Below are 6,000 nucleotides of genomic sequence, written 5' to 3'. Positions count from 1 at the left end.
TTGAGTTAAGGATGGAGAGTGTGGCAAAATTGTTGAAGAAGATGAAGGAACAAGCTGAACACATGAAAAAGCAGAAGAGGTGGGTGATCAGGTTGAGACTCTTCCCACTCTTTAGAAGGACAGTTCTCTAGGGGGCCAAAACGGAGTGGGGGGGTCATGTCATAAACATGTCATGTTTATCTGTGCCAGCTGCAGTGGTTAGAATGGGTTACCTGCCTATGTTTTGCTTGGCTAAAAAGCAGCAGTTGAACTTGCAAAAATAAGGCAGCACTCTTTTACTCACCTACTATGGCAGAAAGTCAAAACACAGCTTCTATCTCAACAGGAGAAATCTCACAAGATGGCGCCTGCTTCCCTCAACAGTGAACACATAAGGACGTCAACTTCACATTTTAAAGCCACTGAGACTAACTCACCTCCCAATGAACAACTGTGTCAGTTTTGTCCACTGGAACCATTAAACTTTTTAGGGAAGTGGATCCCACGTTCAAACAAGGCACTTTATTGATTCCAATAACTGATCACGCTGCCATATATTTTGCATAAACAATTGTTTGAAGTTTAGAGTTTAACAGTGCTTCTGTTCAGCGCTTAACAGTAAGTACATCGTTCTATAGCACCAAATCCCAACACATCACCTCAAGGCACTTTAAATGATATGGTTAAGAACTTACAGAATTATAGAGAAAACCCAACAGTTCCGCAGAACCAGGCTCAGGGTGGGCGGCTGTCTTGCTCGACTGATGAGTGGAGAGCGGAGAGGGAAAGGAAAAGAAGAGCAGCAAGAAGCAACAGATAAATTTATGATCAGCATTTAAAAGCCTCGGCAGACTGGCTGATATAAGCAGGGATAATTATTCCAAAGGAAAAGAATGTGGTAAGAAAAGGCCCAAGAAACCCATTTAAAACCTTAAGCTATAAGAGAGTATTGACTCTAACATGTATCTTTAAATGCTGAGTAAATATAAAGGAGCAGACTCAGTCAAGAGCACGTGTAACTGAGAAAGTGAAGCAAGTCATAAAACAATCTCAGGTGTTTCTCTTCTCTGCCTCCTTCTGGTTTGAAATAACTGCTGAAATGACTGCTGATTTAAAACCCCTTGACTGGTGCTGCACCAATTAGTTTGGTGTACATTTACGTATGTCTGGGGCTCATGGACACTCGTACATCATCCTGACTCAAGTGGGAGCTGTTTGGCCTGGAGCAACGTGAATGAATTATAATAGTTTCCAGCTCTCACTTGGAGGGCCCCCGTGTTTTAGGGATGAACCAGCGTTCTACATCGCCAAACCGCCGATCCTAAATAATGCCCCTGTGCTCATCCCCCAAATCATATATTTCTGCAACAAGAAGTAGATGAGGTGACATTTGAACCTCGTGAATGGTTATTTTAAGATGACAATACACACAAATATTCTGTCTCAGATAAATGTATAATCATCATTTTGTTCAATCCCAAACACTAATAGATGAGGCCTAAACACAGTGCTGTTGTGCTTGGTGGGACGTTACTGGGTAAGTAACATGAACTTACTGAGTACTTACAAAAACTTACGGTGTAACTACTGTGTAACTACAGATGAGAAGAGGGTGAGGGCCTCCACTTTAAATTACGGCCCTCATTTGTTGTACCTGCTGTGTAACAACAGGTAACAAACGGGTTCAGATGTATTAATTTTTGAGAAAATAAATAGCAATCGTGCTTTACAAAGTGTTGGGTTAATCAGGTAATATTATTTCACGGGAAAGGAAGCCCTGCACAGAGCTGAAAAGGCAACTCTGTTGAATTACTTTGCAGCTTGATGAGCTGCAATGCCATTTAAACAGAGCTGCAGAACTGGAGAGATCATTTTAGGCAGTAAAACAACATTTAACAGCAGTCAAAACTCCAGTAGCGAAACAAAAGTCTGCAGGACTTGTACTGTATGAGTCAAATGTCATGGTGGTGCTGTGGATAATAAGAAGGATTCATCCCCTAGGCTCCATCTGGACAGTGGAATGACCTACCAATGTTGCTTTCCATGGAGCCATGTTGCTAATGCTACAAAACAATAAACACAGTATTGCAGTTATCCAGTATCTGACCTCAAACATGCCAGGTGCATGTTCTCTTTTCAAAGCCTGCCTGCGTGTGTGTGTGTGTGTGTGTGTGTGTGTTTGTGTGTGGCTGTGCGTGCACCATATTGAGGAGAAAAATGAGACTCCTAATTGGATTCAAAACTCTTTTAACATGTTTTTAGAGCTGTGGTTTCATTGCGATGTGGGCTCACATTTCATCCAGTGGAAAAAACACAGTTCGTACAATTAAAGACTCAAAATAGGCAACGACCTAAACGCACGCCTTTAAAAAGCTTTCATGTCTGCAAATCAGTTCCTAATGTTGGGTGTTGTAGTGAATGGCAGAAATCTCCTTTTGGAATCAGTCGTTTGTTAGAGACTGAATCTGGCTTCTTGTGAGTGTTGTGGGACTATGACCTCTACATTACTGTGAGTGCTCTGATCTTTAAACTTCCAGCAAATGATGCAGAACCCAGTATTCGCTAATCAGAAAGTGATGTCGAGAAGAAGCCTCGAGACATGACAAGATAAAGTGGAGGAATAGAAAAACAGCCCTCTCCGAACATCCTCTGAGTCCTTTTTGTTTTTTCTTCTCCTCCACACTATTTGCTAATGAGAACTTGGGGTCAGTGTAATTGTTGCAGGAAACACTGCGCTGATCAGAGGTGCAATTTGAAAGAAAATGAGGTTCTATCGGATGACCTCATCTCTTTGGTTGGGCAAGCCGAGCCCTGAGGCTCTACTGATTTGTCTTCTTGGGTCAGCAGCACCACATATGTGATGTGCGTGTGTGTGTGTGTGTGTGTGTGTGTGTGTGTGTGTGTGATATAGACTCAAATGAAGTCACTATGATGGATGGGTGAGGATGAGTGTGGGTGAGGAGCTGAGATGATTAGACCACCTACAGATGAGTCTGTGCCCAGTCGGGGAGATTTACTCAATTTTCAGTGGACAGGCCATTCTGTCTTATCAAGGTTCCTGCAGTAGGAGTGCTGATTAAGGCCCCCTGATTAAACAGGAATTTGGCTTGATGTAAGTTTAGTTAATTTAGCGTGAGTAAATGTACATAACATTCTCAATGTCTGTGTAGTCCACTGCTTTGAAATATGACCACCTTTTACCCCAGGCTAGAAATCAGAGAGGAACGTGAACTATAGGGATCATGAGATGGTTTGCTGAGAAGAGGTCCACATGCGATAGCAGGAGATTTTAGTGGTCACTGATGAATTATTTAACAAACTGATATGGGAAAATATCTGACCTAGAATTTTTTTTAGAGCAGAAGACTACTTTCCTTTTCTATTAGTCACTGTATACAAGCAACATTGCACGAAGTCACTTCTTACTCGTTGGCCGGCTTTTATCTTTTCTGTCAGTATTCTCTGTTTTTCTCTCTCCGTCTCCATCAAAGTTAGTTAGTGAGTAAAAGACTGGAAAAATGTGCCAATGGCAAGATGCAAACAGCCCTCAAGGTCCCAGCTGACTAGTCAGGGTCAGGAACAGTGATGTTCTACACACACACACACACACACACACACACACACAGTGAGCTTTGAATGGATTTATCCTGATGATCCAGCTTCATGTGGAGGGATGCTAATGCTCACTTTGCTCAGCGATGCCTGTTGGCTGAGTGGATCCAGGTAAAAGTGGAGGCTGCATCAGCAGATGCATTTTTGCAGTTTCACAGGACGGTCAAACTCTGCCGCGGGAGATTTGTGGCGTTACTTTATTCGGTCGATGCCTCAACCGCATTCAGCGCAACACTTCTTTCTGCCCTTCATCCTCCCCCAATGCCGACATGTAGATGCACAAGATCGATGACACTGTTTCACTTTGACACTGTCGTCCTTTGTCGTCAACATCAGCGTATGTTTCTGCACGGCTACTGTCGCAGCACCAGATCTAAACGTGGTTTGTGTCTTGAACTTTCTTTGCCCTGTCTCTCTCACTTCCTCTGCAGGTTTCACCGGAAGCCCGAGGGGATGCTTCTCTAATTATTTAGAATTACGTTCTAATTGCTTACAATGTGTTGTTTTCTCCTCTCAGTATTTAAAAGCATTAACTCCTAATTCTTTTTATGAATTTTATTGTTTATTTGCACAACACAACTGGCAGTTTTATTAAAAATATTAATTATTATAGTCAAATAATAATATTCTTAATCCATTGAGTCCATGCAAACACTATGGGAGGTTAACAGGCTGTGCAGTCTCAGCTTTAGTAACAACCAGAAGATAGAATAGAAAGTAAATCTCCCCCAAAAGACCCGAATTTTCAAAAAAGTAACAGAAGCCTCTAAAAGAATGTTTGTCCACTTATTTTAAAGCGTGCTTTACTTCTCCTTTAATCACATCAAATCTTTGATCCACCTACCTATCAGGAAATTAAAGGCTCTAACTCACAAATTCTCCATTAGCTGGGAAATGTGTGCACTGGACTGGTTTGTCCTCACTAAACCTCTACATTTAGCAGCTGTGGCCAAGCCTTGCAACAGAGGCATATGACGAGACAATAGGTACAGCCAGTCTGACTCCAGGTCTGAGGCTGGGTTCACAATTTGGCCTCTTTTGATCTCCATATCTTCCTGTGACAAACAAGATTTTATATCAAATAAAGGAAAGAGTTTATTTGATCATTTAAAGAGACACAGATGACATGCAACAAGGATCAGACACAAAGCCCGAACGCAGGATGTTGTGATTATGCGATCGCGTTTCAGCCAACAGACACAAGTGCACTTTTTTAAAAGATTGGTTTTATGGAATTTGTGCTCGTGGAGATAAGAGATGCAGATGATGTGACAAGGATCCCACAGCCCTCAAAGACACTTCAACAAGATACGAGTCTGCTGATTGTGACTTCCGCAAGGGAACGATTTAAACCTCAGTTCAACTTTTCCACCTGATGTGCATCTACAGTACACTGGGGGTCAAACTGCACAGCACTTCCGCAGGTGCATCTACGGAGAAAAGGACAAAAGTACAGCAAGTGTGATACACTCTGAATGGACACTGGATATTGAAAATCAAGGGAGAGATTCTGTGCACATCTTAAATGATTGATTTGAAGAGAAACTTGCACGGTCAAAAGATAACTGACACAAAAGCAAACCAAAATAAGTTACCTCTTTCTTGTAAAATGCCTTACGCACGTAAGAGGAAGTGGATTACATGACGAAACCTGGTATTTTCTAGTACAGCAGCAGAATGTGTCAGTAATAACTGCGAATCATGCAGTGATAGTCGGGGGACACATCAGTTTCCACATCTTAACACTGAACAAACAATGCAAAAACTGAGAGCCGCCAAAACTCTATCCCCCATAATCTCTCAGCCTACATCACGTATCAGGAAGCTGCCAGACAACCCCCAACCCAAAGCCAAGGGCAAGCAAGAGAGCGCACCTTCGACTGCGGAGAGCAAACAGGGGAGGGGGGTGGCGGGGGGGGGGGTCTATATTTCACAAAGCGGGCCCCGGCACTCAGGGCTTGGCAAAAGTAAACAACAGCACTAGCAGGCCCATAATTGATGGCACCGTTCCTTTTTATACAGTAAATAGATGTCAAACAGTGGTGGAACACAGCAACCAGATTACAAAAGATTTGCAACACCCCAGGATTATAGAAGAATGCCTTCCTTTGATCTCGCACCACTTAGTCTCTGATTCCCTGTAATTACTTGAAGCAGTTGCTTTCTTCAGCAGGGCCTGAAAAATGATGTATGGCCTTTAACAATTTTTTTAAGTTTGAGGGGAATTAGGGTTGGGACTCTGGTTTGGGTGACCAGGAACTAAGGTGACATTAGGAGCAAAAGACGGGATTTGATCGGCTTTGTTTTTATAACACCAGTGTGACAGATGACGATGTGAAACCAATGTGGCAGGTGACAGAATCACCACCTAAGTCTGCAGCTCTGTGGATAATTTGTTCACAAACAATA

Source organism: Channa argus, chromosome 10, assembly GCF_033026475.1.
Source record: "Channa argus isolate prfri chromosome 10, Channa argus male v1.0, whole genome shotgun sequence".
NCBI classification, from domain to species: Eukaryota; Metazoa; Chordata; class Actinopteri; order Anabantiformes; family Channidae; genus Channa; species Channa argus.
Note: the sequence above shows the minus strand (reverse complement) of the source record.